This window comes from Pseudophryne corroboree, chromosome 5 (genome assembly GCF_028390025.1).
Source record: "Pseudophryne corroboree isolate aPseCor3 chromosome 5, aPseCor3.hap2, whole genome shotgun sequence".
NCBI lineage: Eukaryota > Metazoa > Chordata > Amphibia > Anura > Myobatrachidae > Pseudophryne > Pseudophryne corroboree.
Genome location: NC_086448.1, coordinates 745882571 through 745902383, shown reverse-complemented (window position 1 = coordinate 745902383; position 19813 = coordinate 745882571). Strand labels below are relative to the sequence as shown.

Genomic DNA, 19813 nt, shown 5'->3' with positions numbered 1-19813 from the left:
GAAGATAAGCTGCCATAACCACCATAATCTTCGTAAACACTCTGGGTGCCGTGGCTAACCCAAAAGGTAATGCCTGGAACTGAAAATGTTGCTGGAGGATAGCGAACCTGAGATAGCACTGATGGGACAGTGCTATAGGAACATGTAGGTAAGCATCCTGAATATCCAGGGATACCATATAATCCCCTGGTTCCATGGCCAAAAGTATGGAGCATAACGTCTCAATGTGAAACCGAGGTACCCAAATGTATTTGCTCAGCATTTTGAGATTGAGAATTGTCCGGAATGACCCATTTGGCTTCTGAACCAAAAACAGGTTGGAGTAAAACCCCTGTCCCTGTTGTGCAGGGGGTACTGGAATATTTACTCCTGACTGAAGCAATTTCTGAACTGCTTCTTGCAAAGCCCTGACCCGAAATGGGCTGGTGCAGAAGAACCTTCGAGGAGGATGCTTCTTGAAGGGAAAAACATACCCCAGAGATACTACTTCTTGCACCTAGGCATCTGTTGTAGACTGCTGCCAGATCTGTGCAAACTGAAGAAGTCGACCCCCTACAATGGGGTCCCCCAGGAGGAGGCCCGCACCATCAAACTGATGGCTTATTCTCTGGTTTTGAGGCTGGCGTTCTGGTAGCCCATTGCTTTTTCGCCTTACCAAATTTATTATATTGGGGCTGCTTACGATAACTTTTTCCTTTTGCTTTTCCTTGTGACACAAAGGGCCGAAAAGTAGGACCCCTACGTTTGGGGTTATATGTGGAAGGAACTTTTACCTTTTTGGAGTCTGCTTCTGACTCCAGAATATAATTTTTTTACCAAACAGAATGCTTCCAGTAAAAGACAAAGATTCCAGAACCTTCTTAGATTCTGAATCAGCTTTCCATGTACGTAACCAAAGTGCTCTGCGAGCAGCTATTGTTGAAGCCGATGCCCTGGAGGCAATAGTGCCCATATCTATTGCTGCTTCTTCCAAGAATATTGCAGCCTGTTTAATGTGAGCTATATAGGATTCTTGCTCCCTAGAAGGTGCTGAAAGTCCGTCTTCCAGTACCTCTTTCCAGGCAGCAACTGCTTTTGCCATCCAAGCTGCAGCCATGGCTGGCCTTATGACTGCCCCTGACACACAAATATGGTTTTCAGAAGACCATCCACTCTCCTATCCGTGACATCATCCAATGACGTTGAAGGCAAAGGCAATATAGATTTTCGCACTAATCGAATGACATGTGTATTTACTTTGGGAGCCATTTCCCATTTTAAACAGTCCCCAGCTGGAAGAGGATAATTGGAATCCCATTTTTTGGGAATTCTATATTTTTTACTGGGTGTAGCCAAAGCCTCTTCCATGATTTCCGTTAGCTGGTCTGACCCTGGAAACTCAGTCTTACCTGCTTTGGGCCATTTAAATACAGGTGCCTTGGTTTTTAACACAGGCTCTGCTGAATCCTCTAAGTATAGAATGGCCTTTATTGCTCTAATTAGCTCAGCTATATCCACTGAGCTGAGACCTTCTACTTGTTCCTCGTATGCCGAAGTAGAGTATATAGAGCTTCCATTGTCCGATGAATCATCCTGTGTAGCCTGTGAAGTTGACTGTTTACTTACACTAGGTTTATCAGCTTGTCTCTTTGGAGAAGCTGGTGTGGGAAAAGATATACCGTAAGTAGGGAGCTGCATGTATGGGTTATTAGTGTACCCCATTCCTGGTAGTGAAGCTGTAGGAATTACCCGTTCAGCTATACTGAACAAGGTCTGTGCAAACATCGCCCACGGTGGATCTATCTGTACCTGACGTTGAACAGGGATCTGCCTTGTAATCTGCTGAAATGCAAAACAATTTGCACATAAACCATCCTGTACCAGATCCTGAGAGGATAATACAGTTTTGCAAGACAAACATGTTATGAGTGTTGGTGTTACTGTGAGTGTACCCTCTTCACCTTTGCCGCTCTTAGACATTATAAATAATCAGCACTTTCACAGTGTACTACACAATTTGTGACTGTAATCACTTTAATCTTTCTAAAGTGATATCAATCTGAGCCTACACATGCACCAGCATTGAGGACCAGAAGAAACAACTGACAAACATATATTAAAGTCACCAATCACACTAGCAGTCAGTCACATGTTATGTATTAGTCATATGAGCATATAATCAACTACAAACACATTTGAAAGTATGTAGGAGTACATATTACTGAATTCTGTTTTATACAGATCTTAAAGTATTCAGACGCAATGCGAAGAAAAACCACAGTAATGTACACAGACTCATATGCAAAAGGCACTAAAATTTAACTATTTATACTGACAAAAGTAGATAGAAATTTAGTGCTGTATAACCCGTACTCAGTAGAGTGGGATACAGGGAGACTCACCTCACTTCCAAGGTCGATCAATACGTTAGCGAACGCTGAGTGGATCCAGACGCTACTAGTGTACACTGCCACTCCGGGAACTCTTAGGTGGACACAGACGCACTGTGCATACAGACGCACTGGTCATATAGATGCCTGTACTGTGACCGGGTCTCCTCGCGGTAGCGCTTAGTGAACACAGACGCAGCGGCCTATGCTGCGACTGAGACCCCTCATGGTAGCGTCTGAGATGGAAGTGTGGCAACAGTTCATGGCGGGAGACTCGCGGAAACTGGTCATGAACTGGGGGGAGGGGCGACCAGGAGAGCGTCTAACTCCCCACCGCTGACATCAATCCTAGGGATCGCAGCCTCATACTAATCCTGGTGCCTTATGATTTCTAAGGCCTATCGCTGGCGAACCCGTGGTGGCGGTGCGTCAGCTACTGTTTGTTAGTCTCCTCCCAGTACAGTGCGTCTGTGTCCGAATTCCCGGACTACGTGGAACCGATGCCTTACCTTCTCCCCGAGCTCCGGCCACAGCCTGGTAACGTCTGCTGGACCTGCTAGTATATCCGACACAGACACCGGTCGAGACAGCACTGTACACATGGGTAAGCGTTGTTGCGACCTGGCGGAGAGTTGTTGGAGCGACTCTTTCCAATATGCGTATAAGACGCTGTTAGGAAAGATCGCTCAAAAACATAGTAAGACTATAAAAATAAAATAATAAAACTTAAGGCTGCCAAGAACAGCAGCCCTCTGACCATGGTCCGGCTCCTGCCGCACCAAATAAAAAACTGATTTGCCTGAGCCAGTGGGCGGGGATATATGGATGGGTCCGTTGCATCCTGGTAGGACTGAAAGCTTGTGATCGTTTGGTGCCAATCCGCTGTCGCTCCATCATATCCCATTGTTATCCTGTGGATAACCTGTGGACCCTGCCAGAGAAAATAGGATTTGAATTACCTACCAGTAAATCCTTTTCTCGTAGTCCGTAGGGGATACTGGGAATCCCTTTTAGTACAATGGGGTATAGACAGGTCCACTAGGAGCCATGGGCACTTTAAGAATTTGATAGTGTGTGCTGGCTCCTCCCTCTATGCCCCCTCTACCAGGCGCATTCTAGGAAACTGTGCTCGAGGAAACGGACAAACTTTGAGAGAAGGATAGATAAGGAAAGTGGTGAGACTACGAACCAGCACACAAAGAACAAGAGGAAAGCCATACTAACCAAACTTGAAACATGAACTGCAACAGCTGAACAAACCAGAATACTTTACCAAGAAACAGTGCAGGAAGAACGAAGCCCTGGGTGGGCGCCCAGTATCCCCTCTGGATTACGAGAAAGGGATTTACCGGTAGGTAATTAAAAATAGGATTTTAATACCTACCGGTAAATCCTTTTCTCTTAGTCCGTAGAGGATGCTGGGGACACTTTAAGAACCATGGGGTATAGACGGGATCCACAGGAGACATGGGCACTTTAAGACTTTCAAAGGGGTGTGAACTGGCTCCTCCCTCTATGCCCCTCCTCCAGACTCCAGTTATAGGAACTGTGCCCAGGGAGACGGACATTTTGAGGAAGAGGATTTATTGTTAAACAAAGGTGAGATACATACCAGTTCACACATCAAGCACACCGTACAACCTGGCATTCAACAACGCAAGTCAACGGCATGAACCACATCAGCAACAGGCTGACTATAACCGTAACACAACATGTGTGTAACCATAACTAACAACTGCAGATACAGTACGCACTGGGACGGGCCCCCAGCATCCTCTATGGACTAATAGAAAAGGATTTACCGGTAGGTATTAAAATCCTATTTTCTCATACGTCCTAGAGGATGCTGGGGACACTTCAAGAACCATGGGGTTTATACCAAAGCTCTAGAACGGGCGGGAGAGTGCGGATGACTCTGCAGCACCGATTGACCAAACATGAGGTCCTCATCAGCCAGGGTATCAAACTTGTAGAACTTCGCAAAGGTGTTTGAACCCAACCAAGAAGCCGCTCGGCAAAGTTGTAAAGCCGAGACCCCTCGGGCAGCCGCCCAGGATGAGCCCACCTTTCTGGTAGAATGGGCCTTCACCGATTTCGGTAACGGCAATCCAGCCGTAGAATGAGCCTGCTGAATCGTATGACAGATCCAGTGCGCAACAGTCTGCTTGGAAGCAGGAGCCCCAATTTTATTGTGAGCATACAGGACAAACAGAGCCTCTGTTTTCCTAAACGGAGCCGTTCTGGCGCCATAAATATTTAAAGCTCTTACTAAATCGAGAAGCTTCGATTCCAGCAAGGCGTCAGTAGCCACTGACACCACAATAGGCTGGTTCAAGTGGAACTATGAAACCACTTTCGGCAGAAACTGCTGACGAGTCCTCAATTCTGCTCTATCTTCATGGAAGATCAAATAAGGGCTCTTGTGAGACAAGGCCGCTAATTCAAACACCCGCCTTGCGGATGCCAAGGCCAACAGCATGACCACTTTCCACGTAAGGAATTTCAACTCTACCTCCTGTAAAGGTTCAAACCAATGAGATTGAAGGAACTGCAACACCACGTTAAGATCCCATGGTGCCACAGGAGGCACAAAAGGAGGCTGGATGTGCAATACGCCTTTCACGAAGGTCTGAACTTCTGGAAAGGAGGCCAATTGCTTTTGGAAGAAAACTGATAAAGCCAAAATTTGAACTTTAATTGAGCCCAACTTTAGGCCTGCATCCACACCGGCTTGTAGAAAATGGAGAAAACGTCCTAACTGAAATTCTTCCGTAGGAGCTTTCTGGGATTCACACCAAGACACGTATTTTCTCCAAATACGGTGGTAATGTCTAGACGTTACTCCTTTCCTGGCCTGAATAAGAGTGGGGATGACTTCCTTGGGAATACTCTTTTGGGCTAGGATCCGGCGTTCAACCTCCAAGCCGTCAAACGAAGTCGCGGTAAGTCTTGGAACATGCACGGCCCCTGCCGTAATAGATCCTCCCTCAGAGGAAGAGGCCAGGGATCTCCTATGAGTAATTCTTGAAGATCTGGATAATCTGGAATAATGAGGATCGCTTGAACCTTTGTTCTTCTTATGATCTTTATTACTTTTGGAACGAGTGGAAGCGGAGGACACACATACACCGACCGAAACACCCACGGTGTTACTAGGGCGTCCACTGCTATTGCTTGAGGATGTCTCGACCTGGAACAATATCTCTGAAGTTTCTTGTTGAGGCGAGACGCCATCATGTCTATTTGAGGAATTCCCCAAAGACTTGTCACATCTGCAAAGACCTCTCGATGAAGACCCCACTCTCCTGGATGGAGATTGTGTCTGCTGAGGAAGTCTGTTTCCCAGTTGTCCACTCCTGGAATGAAGATCGTGGACAAAGCGCTTGTATGTCTTTCCGCCCAACGGAGCACCTTTGTGGCCTCTGCCATTGCCGCTCTGCTCCTTGTTCCGCCCTGGCGGTTTATGTACGCCACTGCTGTTATGTTGTCCGACTGAATCAAGACGGGCAGATTGCGCAGAAGATGTACCGCTTGCAGAAGGCCGTTGTGAATGGCCCTCAACTACAGGACGTTTATGTGTAGACATTTCCTGGCTGGACTTTTTTCCCTGGAAACTTTCCCCCTGCGTGACTGCTCCCCAGCCTCGGAGACTCGCATCCGTGGTCACTACAATCCAGTCCTGGACCCCGAACCTGCGTCCCTCTAGGAGGTGAGAGCTGTGTAGCCACCACAGGAGTGAGATCCTGGTCTTGGGAGGACAGGGTTATCCTTCGGTGCATGTGCAGATGGGACCCGGACCACTTGTCCAATAGGTCCCACTGAAACACTCTGGCATGGAATCTGCCAAACTGAATGGCCCCGTAGGCCGCCACCATCTTCCCCAGCAACCGAGTGCATTGATGGATCGATACTCTTGCCGGTTTCAGAATTTGTTTGACCAGGTTCTGAATTTCCAGAGCCTTTTCCACTGGAAGAAAAACTCTCTGTAATTCTGTGTCCAGAATCATTCCCAAAAACAACTGCCGTGTCGTCTGAAGCAACTGCGATTTTGGCAAGTTTAGGAGCCAACCATGTTGCTGCAGAATTGTCAGGGAGAGCGTAATGTTCTGCAGCAATTGGTCCCTGGATCTCGCTTTTATCAGGAGATCGTCCAAGTACGGGATAATTGTGACTCCTCGTTTGCGCAGGAGAATCATCATTTCGGCCATTGCTTTGGTGAAAACCCTCGGAGCCATGGATAGACCAAACGGCAACGTCTGAAATTGGTAATGACAATCCTGAACTGCAAACCTCAGGTAAGCCTGATGTGGAGGATAAATGGGAACATGTAAGTAGGCATCCTTTATGTCTACCGACACCATAAAATCCCCCTCTGGAGATCACAGCTTGGAGAGATTCCATCTTGAATTTGAATTTTTTCAGGTAGAAATTGAGGGATTTGAGGTTCAGGATTGGTCTGACCGAGCCATCCGGCTTCGGGACCACGAACAGGCTCGAATAAAAGCCTTCTCCCTGTTGTGACGGGGAACCCTGACAATGACTTGATTTCAACACAATTTTTGTATTTTGGCGCATACCACTTCCCTGTCTGAAAGAGAAGCTGGTAAGGCTGATTTGAAAAATCGGTGAGGGGGGATGTCTTGAAACTCCAGTTTGTACCCTTGGGACACTATTTCTAAAACCCACGGGTCCAGGCCCGAACGAGCCCAGAACTGACTGAAGAGCTTGAGATGTGCCCCCACTGGTGCGGACTCCCGCAGAGGAGCCCCAGCGTCATGCGGTGGACTTGGCAGAAGCCGGGGAGGACTGCTGCTCCTGGGAACCGGACATAGCCGGTGATCACTTACCCTTTCCCTTTCCTCTAGTAGTAAGGAAGGAAGACCCTCGGCCTTTTCTGTATTTATAGGGCCGAAAGGACTGCATCTGAAAGTGGTGTGCTTTCTTTTGTGGTGCAGGCACATAAGGTAAAAATGATTATTTACCCGCGGTAGCCGTAGATACCAACTGAGCGAGGCCGTCACCAAACAATACGCCACCTTTATACAGTAGAGACTCCATAGCTTTCTTATAGTCAGCATCAGCATTCCATTGATGAATCCACAATGCTCTCCTAGCTGAGACTGCCATGGCATTGGCCCTTGATCCCAAGAGGCCAATATCTCTCGCAGCTTCCTTTAGGTAGACTGCAGCATCCCTGATATGACCTAGTGTCATAAGAATGCTATCCCTATCCAGGGTATCCAATTCAGATGACAAGTTATCTGACCATTTTTCAATGGCACTACTCACCCACGCAGATGCAATGGCTGGTCTGAGCAGCGTACCCGTGGAAATATAAATGGATTTCAATGTATTTTCCTGCCTACGATCCGCAGGATCCTTCAGGGCTGCCGTGTCATGGGACGAAAGAGCCACCTTTTTGGACAGCCGTGCTAAAGCTTTGTCCACAATGGCGGGTGACTCCCATTTTTCCCTATCCCCAGAGGGAAACGGATACGCCACTACAATCCTTTTGGGAATCTGAAACTTTTTGTCAGGATTTTCCCAAACCTTTTCACAAAGCACGTTCAGTTCATGAGAGGGAGGAAATGTTACCTCAGTGATATGTAATGCATCTTTTATACCCACAATCATGTACTGAATGGCCTTTGCCAGTTTTGGATCTAATCTGGCATCACTATAGTCGACACTTGAGTCAGTGTCAGTGTCGGTATCCGTGTCTGCCAGCTGGGCAAATGAACGTTTTTGTGATCCCGAAGGGGTCTGGGCTTGAAACAACACATCCTCTACGGATTTCTTCCAAGTCTGGTTCTGAGACTCAGATTTATCCAATCTTTTATTAATCAGAGCCACATTTGCATTCAAAGCACTCAAAACATTCACCCAATCCGGTGCCGGCGGTGCCGACAGGGTCACTCCCACAGCCTTTTGTGTCCTTAACACAGTCTCCTCCTGGGAAGAGCACTCCGCCTCAGACATGCCGACACACGTGCACCCACCACACATGCAGATACACCGGGCGAACAGGGGACAGACCTACAGTAAAGCCTGTCAGAGAGACCCAGATGGAGATATAGCCAGCCCCACACCCCAGTGCCCAAAACCCGGTCTGAACACTACAGACAATGTCCCAGACCTACAGCGCTTTTCTAACTAATATAATGCACCAAAATCGCTGTCCCCCCCCCCCCCCCCCCGTTTTCCACCCTGCTACTTGTTACAGCAGTGTGAGGAAGGACCAGCGTCTCTGCAGCCATGTGAAGAGAAATGGCGCCGTGCTGTGAGGGCTAAGCCCCGCCCCCATACTGGCGCGCTTCAGATCCGCTCATTTTTTTTAAACTTTTTACACTGGCGGGGTCCGAACAGTGCCCAGGCACTATGTCCGCTATTGCCAGATACAGATATGAGGTGTATATGCTGCCCAGGGCGCCCCCCCCTGCGGTGCTGTTGTGTGTGGGAGCATGGTGCGCAGCGCGGCCGCTGTGCGGTACCTCAAAGCCGTCACTGAAGTCTTCTGATCTTCTACTCTTCTGACTTCTGGCTCTGCAAGGGGGGTGACGGCGGCCTCTGGGAATGAACCCCTAGGCGTACCTAGTGTTCCAAACCCTCAGGAGCTAATGGTGTCCTGTAGCCAAAGAAGCAGAGCCTTTAACTCATAGAAGTAGGTCTGACTTCTCTCCCCTAAGTCCCACGAAGCAGGGAGACTGTTGCAAGCAGTGCTCCCTGAAAATAAAAAACCTAACTCAGTAGAGCTCCTCAGTGTGCATCCAGTCTGCCTGGGCACAGATTCTAAACTCGAGTCTGGAGGAGGGGCATAGAGGGAGGAGCCAGTTCACACCCCTTTAAAAGTCTTAAAGTGCCCATGTCTCCTGTGGATCCCGTCTATACCCCATGGTTCTTGAAGTGTCCCCAGCATCCTCTAGGACGTAGGAGAAATCCTATTTTCTCTTACGCCCCAGGGGATACTGGGAATCCATTTAGTACCATTGGGAAGTACCAAAGCTCCCAAACCAGGTGGGAGAGTGCAGAGGTTCCTGCAGAACTGATTGACCAAAGTGAAGGTCCTCAGAGGCCAAAGTATCGAAGTTGTAAAACTTAGCAAACATGTTCGAATCTGACATAGTAGCTGCTCGGCAGAGCTGTAAAGCCGAGACACCCCGGGCAGCCGCCCAAGAAGAACCCACTGACCTAGTAGAGTGGGCTTGTACAGGTTTTGGACTAGGCAAGCCTGCCGTAGAATAAGCATGCAGAATAGTGAGCTTTGAAGCAGGATACAATTTTATTGGGATCATAGAGAACGAACAGCGAGTCCGATTTCCTGTGACGAGCTGTTCTCTTTACATACACCTTCAAAGCCCTCACAACATCCAAAGACTTTGAAGTAGCAGAGGTGTCCGTAACCACCGGAACCACAATAGGTTGGTTGATGTGAAACGCAGACACCACCTTAGGAAGAAATTGCTGACGAGTCCTGAGTTCAGCTCTGTCCTCATGGAAAATTAAGTAGGGAAGTTGTGAGACAACGCTCCTAACTTCGACACACGTCTTGCTGAAGCCAAGGCCAACAGTGTGACGGTCTTCCACATAAGGTACTTTACATCTGCCTCCTGTAACTGTTCAAACCAGTCCGACTGGAGGAACTGCAGCACCAAATTGAGATCCCAAGGTTCCGTGGGAGGCACAAAGGGAGGTTGGATGTGCAGAACAGCTTTCAAGAACGTCTGAACCTCAGGGAGAGAAGCCAATTGTTTCTGAAAGAAAATAGACAAGGCAGATATGTGGACCTTGTTGAGTCGAGAGGCCATCATGTTGATCTGTGGATATCCACACCGACGTGTCAACCACTGGAACACCTGCGGGTGAAGGCCCCACTCCCCCAGGTGCAACTCGTGTCTGCTGAGGAAGTCTGCTTCCCAGTTGTGTACTCCCAGAATGAAGACTGCCGACAATGCCACGGCGTGTTTTTCCACCCAGAGGAGAATTCTTGACACCTCGGACATTGCTGCTCTGCTTTTCGTTCCACCCTGTCGGTTTATGTACGTTACTGCCATCACATTGTCCGACTGGACTTGAATGGCCTGATTCCGAAGTAGAGATGCAGCCTGCAGAAGGGCGTTGTAGATAGCCCTGAGTTCCAGGATGTTTATTGGAAGAACGACTTCCTGACTTGACCATCTGCCTTGAAACTGCACCCCCTGGGTGACTGCTCCCCAACCTCTGAGGCTTGCGTCTGTGGTTAGCAGAATCCAATTCTGAACCCCAAACCTCTGACCCTTGATGAGGCAAGAAGTTTGTAGCCACCACAGGTGGGAGATCCTGGCTTTTGGTGACAGACTGATCCTCTGGTGCATGTGAAGATGCGATCCGGACCATTTGTCCAATAGATCTAGCTGGAAGGGCCTTGCGTGAAACCTTCCGTACTGAAGCACCTCGTAAGAGGCCACCCTTTTCCCCAGAAGGCGAATGCACAGATGCACCAAGATCCGGGTTGGTTTCAGGACAGCCTGAACCATCGACTTGATTACCATAGACTTTTCCAAAGGAAGGAACACTCTGAGACTCTGTGTCCAGTATCATTCCCAAGAAAGGAAGCCTCTGTATCGGTTCCAGGTGAGATTTTGGTAAGTTCAGAATCCACCCGTGATCCAGGAGTAGTCTGGTTGAGAGGCCAATGCTGTCCAACAACCGCTCCCTGGACGGTGCCTTTACCAGAAGATCGTCCAGGTACGGAATTATGTTCACTCCCTGTTTGCGGAGTAGAAACATCATCTCTGCCATCACTTTGGTGAACACCCTCGGTGCCGTGGAGCGACCAAATGGCAGGGCCTGGAACTGGTAGTGACAGTCTTGCAGTGTAAACCGTAGATAAGCCTGATGAGGCAGCCAGATCGGAATGTGAAGGTACGCATCCTTGATAGCCAGAGACACTAGGAATTCCCCCTCCTCAGAGACTCCACCTTGAATTTGTATGGGTTCAACGACTTGAGGTTCAGAATTAGTCTGGTTTCGGTACTACAAACAAGTGGAATAGTACCCCTTCTTTTGCAGATGAAGTGGAACTGGAACAATGACCTGAGTCTGTACCAGATTTTTAATGGTGTCCTGTAATGTTATACTTGCCTCTTGTGAAACTGGCAAGCCTGATTTGAAGAATCTGTGAGGTGGGAGCTTTTGGAACTCCAGTCTGTAGCCCTGGGAAAAAAGATCTATGACCCAGTGATCCTGGCACAAACTGGACCAGATGTGACTGAAGAATTTTATCCGGGCTCCCACCTTCCAGTCTTCCTGGCATCGCGGTCCACCATCATGCTGAAGGTTTTGAGGCAGTAGAGCTTGAGTACTGTTCCTGTGAACCGGCAGTTGCTGGTTTGCGTGGTCTACCGCCACCAGAGGCGCTAGAGGTAAAAGAACCTCTGGCTTTGCACCTAAACTTGACCATCCGAAAGGACTGTAAATTGGCACCTGAGTAAGCCTTCCTAGCTGGGGGAGCTGCAGAAGGAAGAGCAGTAGCTTTGGAGATCCATTTGTCTAGTTCATCTCCAAATAAGGCCTCTCCTGTGAAGGGGAGGCCATCCACGCCTTTCTTTGAGTCCGTGTCAGCAGTCCACTGGCGTAGCCATAAGCCCCTGTGAGCTAACACTGCCATAGCAGTGGTGCGTGCATTAAGCAAGCCTATTTCTTTTATGGCTACCACCATAAAGTTTGCAGAGTCCTGTATATGTTGCAGGAGTAAAATAATCTTCCCTTGAGGCAAGGTATCTAACCCCTCAATTAGGTTACCCAACCATTTGGCAATGGCTCTTGTAATCCACCCACATGCTGTAGTGCAGAGCTGGCCAAACCGGTCCTCGAGATCTACCAACAGTTCACGTTTTCCAGGCCTCTTGGAGATCTGTAGAATTGTCAGTTAGGAATGAATGCAGCACATCTTATTAGTAATGACTACACCTGTGCACCAGCTAGGTGGTCTGGAAAATATGAACTGTTGGTAGATCTCGAGGACCGGTTTGGCCAGCCCTGCTGTAGTGGGTCTCTGGGCCACCCCAGAAGCTGTATACAAGGATTTGAGTGTGGTCTCAATTTTACGATCAGCCGCGTCTTTCAGAGAGGCTGCACCCGGGACAGGCAATACAATTTTTCGTGACCAGCCTGGATACTGATGCATCCACTATCGGTGGATTTTTCCATTTTTTCTTATCCTCAGGAGGAAAAGGAAAAGATGATAACCGTTTAGGGATTTGAAACTTCTTATCAGGGTTAACCCACGGTTCTTCAAACAGGGTAGTTAGGGCCTAATTCTGAGTTGATCGCAGCAGCAAATTTGTTAGCAGTTGGGCAAAACCATGTGCACTGCAAGGAGGACAGATATAACATGTGCAGAGAGTTAGATTTGGGTGGGGTGTATTCAATCTGAAATCTAAATTGCAGTGTAAAAATAAAGCAACTAGTATTTACCCTGCACAGAAACGAAATTACCCACCCAAATCTAACGCTCTCTGCAAATGTTATATCTGCCCCCCCTGCAGTATACATGGGCCCTCATTCCGAGTTGTTCGCTCGCAAGGCGATTCTAGCAGTATTGCACACGCTAAGCCGCCGCCTACTGGGAGTGAATCTTAGCATCTTAAAATTGCGAACGATGTATTCGCAATATTGCGATTACACATCTCATAGCAGTTTCTGAGTAGCTTCAGACTTACTCGGCATCTGCGATCAGTTCAGTGCTTATCGTTCCTGGTTTGACGTCACAAACACACCCAGCGTTCGCCCAGACACTCCTCCGTTTCTCCAGCCACTCCCGCGTTTTTTCCGGAAACGGTAGCGTTTTTTCCCACACGCCCATAAAACGGCCTGTTTCCGCCCAGTAACACCCATTTCCTGTCAATCACACTACGATCGCCTGAGCAAAGAAAAAGCCGTGAGTAAAAATCCAAACTTCATAGCAAATTTACTTGGCGCAGTCGCAGTGCGGACATTGCGCATGCGCACTAAGCGGAAAAACGCTGCGATGCGAAGAAATTTTCCGAGCGAACGACTCGGAATGACCTCCCATGTGCACTGCAGGGAGGACAGATATAACATGTGCAGAGAGTTAGATTTGGGTGGGGTGTATTCAATCTGAAATCTAAATTGCAGTGTAAAAATAAAGCAACTAGTATTTACCCTGCACAGAAATGAAATTACCCACCCAAATCTAACGCTCTCTGCAAATGTTATATCTGCCCCCCCTGCAGTATACATGGTTCTGCCCAATTGCTAACAAACTTGCTGCTGCGATCAACTCAGAATTACCCCCTTAGTTCCTTTGACACAGGAAAAGTGGCTGACAATTTTTTTATATTAAATTAAGATTCCTCACGGTCTTCTGTCACCTTATCAGGGATATGCAGAACCTCTCTGATAGCCTCTATTTCCTGTGCCAGATTACCCTCCCCCACCTCCATGTCTGACCCCTCATTATCAGAGTCAGACTGCAGGATATTGGCCAAAGGACATTTTTGCGGACAAATGGCAGGGGACTGAGACGCTGGTTTGGGTACGGAGTCTCTTTTCATAAACTCTGTCATGGATTGTCTAAAGCAGTGGTTCTCAAACTCGGTCCTCAGGACCCCACACAGTGCATGTTTTGCAGGTAACCCAGCAAGTGCACAGGTGTATTCATTATTCACTGACACATTTTAAAAGATCCACAGGTGGAGCAAATTATTTCACTTGCGATTCTGTGAGGAGACCTGCAAAACATGCACTGTGTGGGGTCCTGAGGACCGAGTTTGAGAACCTGTGGTCTAAAGTATTGCTTCTCTTTCTCATTGCGGATCAATTTAGTAGAAATGTTGGAAATCATTCCCCTAATGGAGTCCAGCCATGCTGGTTCTGCTCAGCTAGCCTGGGAAGGGATACTACACTGAGTACACACTAGTGAACCTCCTGGAGAAGAGGAACACTGTGCCTTACATGAAACACACTCTTTGTCTGACATACTGTAACAGTGACAGCACACACACACAGGAAAAGGTTAAATGCACAATTAACCCACAAAGAGCCCTTCCAGGGAGACAGAGAGGGAGTATGGAACCAGCACACGGCGCCCATACTGATAATGCCAAGCTTAGCCGGGTCGCAGACTAAGTACCTAGATTAGGGACTTAGTACACTAATAATCACTCCCCCCCCCCCATATGACCCCCTGGTCCCGCTGAGGTAATCTGGAGGCTCTCCGGGGGAGCTGTGTGTCCCTGCCCGTGTCTATGTCAGCTGCAGAGGGAAAATGGCGCTGGTGAGCTGCTGGATCTGCTCATACTGAAGCCCCTTCAATGGCGCATGGTCTTCCCGCTCTTTTTTTTATACTGGCTGTTTGTGTCTAAGTGCGTAAAATGGAGACAGACTCCTTTTATGGCTTTGTTGCCAGTCTGGGTACTGTGTCCGCTGTTCAGCGTCTGTGTCCTTACACAGCAGGAGACGGTCTGCCCCGTTCAGAAGCTGTGCGTCTCTGTATCCTCACGCCGCCATAATAGCCGGCGACCCGCTAACCGGGACGCTGGCTTAGTACTAACCACTCTTCTTTCTTCTGGCTCTGTAAGGGGTGGCGGCGTGCTACGGGAATATATGTTCGCCGTGGTGGGGCTTGCGAATAATTCCCTCAGGAGCTAGTGTCCTGTCAGCGGGGAATGGGACCATTAACCCCCCCCCCTCCCCAAGTCCCACAAACCAGGCAGGCTTGTGCCAGCCAGTCCTGCCTGAAAATAACAAAGCTTAGAAAATAAATGCAGAAAACTCTTCAGGAGCTTCCAGAGACGTAACCGCCTCCACCAGCCACATTTTCTAAACTGAGTCTGGTAGGAAGGGCATAGAGAAAGGAGCCAGCGCACACTATCAAATTCTTATTAAAGTGCCCACAGCTCCTAGTGGACCTGTCTATACCCCATGGTATTAAATGGATGCAGAGTATCCCCTAGGACGTAAGAGAAAACTATTGATGTCTTTAACTTTCTATGCCTTCTGGGTTATTTTAATTGAGATCTTTCCATTTAATTAATTTTTGAGATTATCTAACAATCTGAGGTTTAGATACCATTTAAAAACCTTGCATTATTCTATAACCATAGATCCAATGAATATCAGAAATCATTTTTATCCCCACTAGAGGATTTAGATTATAAAATTTAAATAAGTAGTGCCCATCCGCCACACCCCATTCTATGGGTTTGTTTGGATTAACCCAGGTGTGAAGGACAGGATTCTTAAATTTAATACAGCGCCCAGATTATTCATACTGCCCAAGAATTATCAGAGCCTGCAAGTCTTTTGTTTTTGGTGTGAGAACAACTTCCCAAATAAAACAAAAAGTTAAGAATCCCAGAGTATCCTCTATACTCCATGGTACAGTATATACATAGTAACATAGTATCTAAGGTTGAAAAAAGACAATTGTCCATCGAGTTCAACCTATTTGTGGTCTCCTATGCACGATTATTTTGTAGAAAATTTTGACTGAAGTTGATGACTGCCATTACGTTTTACCCCTTTTTTTTTTTTTATAATAACCATAGTGTGTGACTTTGCCCCGTAACCCTGGATATCCTTATCCATTAGGAATTTATCTAACCCATTCTTAAAGGTGTTGACTGAGTTAGCCATTACAACTCCCTCAGGCAGGGAATTCCAAACACGTATCATCCTTACCGTAAAAAAGCCTTTACGCCGTATTGTGCGGAATCTCCTCTCCTCTAACCTGAGCGAGTGTCCACGAGTTCTGTTGATCTAACCAAAAACAGGTCCTGCGTAAGATCTGTATAATGTCCCCTTATATATTTTTAAAAGTTGATCATGTCCCCTCTTAATCTCCTCTTTTCCAGTGTAAACATGCCTAGTCTTGCAAGCCTTTCCTCGTATTCCAGCATCTCCATACCCTTAATTAGTTTGGTCGCCCGCCTTTGAACCTTTTCTAGCTCCAGGATATCTTTTTTGTAGTAAGGTGCCCAGAATTGTACACAGTATTCAAGGTGTGGCCTCACAAGTGATTTATATAACAGGAGTATAATACTCTCGTCCCTAGCATCAATTCCCCGTTTTATGCATGCTAATATCTTATTAGCCTTCTTTGCTGCAGTCCTACTTTGGGTACTACTGCTTAGTTTGCTATCTATGAGGACACCTAAGTCCTTTTCCAGTACAGAATCCCCTAATTTTACTCCATTTAGTAGGTAGGTGTTATTTTTGTTCTTGTTACCACAGTGCATTACCTTACACTTGTCTGTATTAATTTAAGTCGTTCTGAAGCGACTCAGCATCCCCCTCCGCATTTATAACTTTACACAATTTGGTATCATCTGCAAAAATTGACACCATGCTCTCTAGACCTTCTGTTAGGTCGTTAATGAAAATATTGAACAATAGCGGTCCTAATACTGAGCCTTGCGGCACACCACTTAGCACTTCAGTCTAAGTTGAAAAAGATCCATTAACCACAACGCGCTGCTCCCTATTATCTAACCAGTTTTTGACCCAAGTGCATATTGTGCTTCCTAGCCGATTCTTGTAGCTTGTAGATAAGTCTCATGTGTGGTACAGTGTCGAATGCTTTGGCAAAATCTAAAAAGATTACATCCACCTCTTTACCCTGATCTAGGTTTGTGCTTACTGTTTCATAAAAGCGAAGTAAATTGGTTTGACAGGATCTGTCCTTCATAAACCCATGTTGATTCCTTTTAATTACCTTATTGACTTCAAGGAACTTCTGAATACTATCTCTTAGAATACCTTCAAATACTTTCCCCACTATAGATGTAAGACTAACTGGTCTATAATTACCTGGTTCAGCTTTACTTCCCTTTTTGAATATAGGCACTACTTCCCCTATACGCCAGTCTTTGGGAACCATACCTGATATTACTGAATCCTTAAAGATCAATAATAGCGGTTTTGCAAGTTCAGAGTGAAGCTCCATTAGAACCCTTGGGTGAATACCATCGGGACCTGGTGACTTATTAATCTTTAAATGTTTTAATCGGTCACAGACTACTTCCTCGCATAAATAAGTACCCATCAGTGGGATAGTCTCATTATTGAGATTATGTGTTAGTCCCTGAATTGGGTCCTCTCTAGTAAATACTGTTGAAAAAAAACTAATTTAGTGTGTCTGCGATGTCATTATCATTTTTGCTTAAGACTCCCAACTTGTCTTTTAAAGGGCCTATACCAGGCATGTCCAAACTGTGGCCCTCCAGCTGTTGTGAAACTACATATACCAGCATGCCTTGACCCAGTTTTGGTGTCAGAGAATGCAAAAGCTGTGTCAGGGCATGCTGGGATGTGTAGTTTCTCAACAGCTGGAGTGCCGCAGTTTGGACAGGACTGGCCTATACTCTCCTTCTTTAATCTCTTGCTATTAATGTATTTAAAGAATTTTTTGGGATTCTCTTTGCTTTCCTTTGCTACTAGTTTTTCAGTTTCTACTTTATCTGCTCTGATTTCCTTTTTGCATATTTTGTTACATTCCTTATAGTGCTGAAATTACTCTGCTTCCCCGTCAGATTTGTATTTTTTAAATGCTCTCCTTTTCTTGCCCATAAGTTCCTTTATCTTTTTGTTAAGCCACATCGGTTTAGGATTTTTTTGCTGCTCGTAGGAATAAATTTGGGTGTATTTTTAGCTAGCAGGAATTTTAGTACCTTCCATTTCTCCGTAGTTTTTTCCTAAAAACAAATCTTCCCATTCAATATCCCTGAAAAATACCCTCATGTTTTCAAAATTCGCTTTGCCTAGTTGAGCCAGTATAGGGCTGTTTATGAAACCGGATATTGAATGTGACCATATTGTGGTCGCTGTTTCCTATGGGTTCCCCTACTATAAAACCAAATCCCTATTGTTTGTTAATACCAGGTCTAAGATTGCATTGTACCTAGTTGGTTCCTCAATTAGTTGAGCTAAGTAGTTATCATTAAGTGTGTTTAAAAACATATTGCCCCTAGCAGTATTACATGAATCGTTTTTCCAGTTTATCTCTGGATAGTTAAAATCTCCCATCACTACTATGTCTCCTGCCGCTCTTTCAATTTGCTTTAGTAACAATTCCGCATCAGATACGTTGATACCAGGTGGCCTATAGCATACACCCAATACTAACTTTATTCCTTTTTCCCCGCATGCAATTTCTACCCATAATGTCTCGAGAGTGTCTACAGTATCTTCCCGTATATCAGGTTTTAAAAACCGCTTTACGTAGACACCTCTCCACCCTTTTTATTTAGTCTGTCTCTCCTAAACAGTGTATAGCCCTCTAGATTGACTGTCCAATCATGAGATTTGTCCCACCAAGTTTCAGTAATGCCTATATCATACTGTTTGCTTGCTTCAAGTATTTCTAGTTCGCCCTTTTTACCAGTAATGCTTCTAGCGTTTACATACAACCAAGATAAGTATCTCCTAATACACAGGTTCTCAAACTCGGTCCTCAGGACCCCACACAGTGCATGTTTTGCAGGTCTCCTCACAGAATCACAAGTGAAATAATTAGCTCCACCTGTGGACCTTTTAAAATGGGTCAGTGAGTAATTAATACACCTGTGCACTTGCTGGGTTACCTGCAAAACATGCACTGTGTGGGGTCCTGAGGACCGAGTTTGAGAACCCCTGTCCTAATGGATTCAGAGAAAAGCATTTAATTAAAGTATAACGATCCTGACAATAGTTAAGAAATTGGGCATTTAGCAGCAGGTGCAGAGTTGGACGGAAATGTGTTCGAGTTCTCTGCACCAGTACATTCTTATATTCGCCTGTATGCAGTTGTACATATGTTGCCATGGAACCATCATATTTGGTGCAAGCTCTACATCTACAAGCTAGCATGTTCTCACATAGGTACATCTCTTCATAGCCAGTAATTTTTTATTATTAAGGGTTTTAGCATTCATTGTGTATTTAACATTTCTACAATGAAAATCCATCAAACTGTGCAGACAAAAGTTATAATTGCTTATAGTAATAAGCTGTAGACATGAAACAAATAAGCAAATCTAATGAAATCAAGGGAGAGAAGGTGTTAAGTGAGGATGAGTAAGGGAGGGGAGTGTAAGGTAAGGGAGGCAGTGCTGGCAATGAGATTAAATTCGCCATCAGCCAAATTATCAGATATTGCCAGTCAGATAATTGGTCCGGCTGATGGCAAGTATATCCACGGTTAGATGTGAGCTCTAATTATCACAGGCATGCTGGAAGATTTTTCATGCCAGACAGTGATAATCAGTGTACAGCTGCCTTTACACAAACAGGACAGAGTATGGTAAGTACATGAGGACTGAAATCAGAGTGCTACAATTAATTCAAGAGATATATTCTAAACCAGGTCTGGCCAAACTGTGGCTCTCCAGCTGTTAAGCTACAAAGTCCCAGCACATCCTGCCAGTTTTAATTAGAGAATGTTTAAACCGTGGTAGGGTAAGCTG

The 19813-nt window shown here is 46.2% G+C and overlaps 1 protein-coding gene across 2 annotated transcripts in view; it reads left to right on the top strand.

Annotated features, from left to right (window-relative positions):
- INTS8 (integrator complex subunit 8) overlaps positions 1-19813 on the top strand; it is a 198937-nt gene that overhangs the window by 178312 nt on the left and 812 nt on the right. The window lies entirely within an intron of this gene.